The sequence below is a fragment of the Arachis stenosperma genome, chromosome 9 (assembly GCF_014773155.1).
Source record: "Arachis stenosperma cultivar V10309 chromosome 9, arast.V10309.gnm1.PFL2, whole genome shotgun sequence".
Taxonomy (NCBI): domain Eukaryota; kingdom Viridiplantae; phylum Streptophyta; class Magnoliopsida; order Fabales; family Fabaceae; genus Arachis; species Arachis stenosperma.
The window spans coordinates 153,812,053-153,813,802 of record NC_080385.1 but is presented as its reverse complement, the minus strand read 5'-3'; positions in this window follow the sequence as shown (position 1 = coordinate 153,813,802).

Sequence of the window (1,750 nt, the reverse complement as noted above, 5' to 3'; positions counted from 1 at the left end):
GAAACTAAAGAACCACTGCATTATCTTTCTTCTTTAATATATGTTTCTCATTTATCCGTTTAATTAATTTATTTTCCGATTCTTTAACTTGCTTTTTCTGCTTTGAGCGAGAGACCCCATTTTGTTTTGTCTCCTTTTTCTTTCTTTCTTTCTTTCTTTCCTTGCATTGCCTCAAGTTTTAGTATATGTTTCAAGGAATGTGTTTAGGGTTTTCCAAATGTCACAAAAGCTTTCCTCACTTGTCACTATCTTTGCATATATACATACTACACAACCAAACACAATACAAAGCTATACACATATATATGGTTTTTCTTTATTTCTCGCATAGAATCTGTAGTAAAAATCTATATTGTTCCAAACTTAGAAATCATTTGAGCATTACAAAAATCTAAAGTGAAAAGAATTGTTATAATTAGGGAAAAAAATGTAGTTGGAGGAAATGGTAAAGATATTTTATACAAAAAATATGCTACAGAAAAGTCTGAAGTGCATTCAAAGAGTGACACGCATTTACCAAAGTATTCACCTTATATATATTATTAACGTAATAATTCAACTGAATTCTCCGTTATATTCCACCAATCGATGCTAAGTAAGAAGTACTGATGACTCACTGTGCTATGCTTTGACCAATTCATGCCCTGTTTCGAGTTTTTCTTGTCCCCTCAGGGGTTGAAATAGATGTTCTATTTCTTTCTTCACTACTTATAAATGCTTTGCGAAAAAATTTCGTGGCAGGGGGTAAAAACTTTAAACCAACATTGAGGTTCTAGGTTCTTAGGTTCAAGTACATACAACAATAATTGAAAAAATTCATTGATGATTGCAGGGTAAGCTATTAGATTATATAATTGATTGTCTAGTATTGTCGCAACTTGGCAAAGGCTATTCACTCTCATCATCATCATCATACATAATTATTACCCAAAATTTAGTTATAAGGGCAAAAACGGTGTTAGATATGCTTATTTTCAAAACTGAGGATTAAACAAGCAAATAAAGCCAAAGAATATATACGATTTTTTTTCTCCCTTATCAACCAATTGGCAAAATATCGTAGCCACCGCTTTCTCCAGCTAAAAGTATTTTTGAAAATTCACTTTTTCGATTTTATAATACTGAAGCTTTTATTTTATCATAACCTTTGGATTATTAGTTACTCCTTCTGTAAAGCCTATAAGAGAAAAGAAGTAAATGTAAAATACAAAAATGTCAGAAATATAAATATATTATTGGGCTTTAGTTTATTATGGGGATGTTATATACATATAACTAAAAGATTTTTGGTTAGAATAGGTTAATGGACAATGCAATATATATATATATTTCAAGAAACTTATATTACCGATCATATGATCTATTAAAAATATGAATTTCATGATGAATAATTGAATATGCTGAATTATGGTGCAAAACCAATACGTAATTTAAGTGTCAAGATACATAAAACAAAATCACCCTTTTTTTTAAGTTGGAAACGTGATTGCAAGTATGTTATTTGGAAAAGTTTTTAAATATACTGGTACACCAGTATTTCAATAATTTTTAACGGTGGATCTTAATTATATATATTATATATTTTTTATAATTAAAATTAACGATTAAAAATTATTGAGGTATACTTGAAAATGAAACAATAACCGCTCACGTCCTCTTCCACTCTCGTTGTTGCAACGGATCTAAGACTCCGATGCACCATAATTTGTTTTACATAACTGATACACTTTAAAATTTTGGGATGATTTTT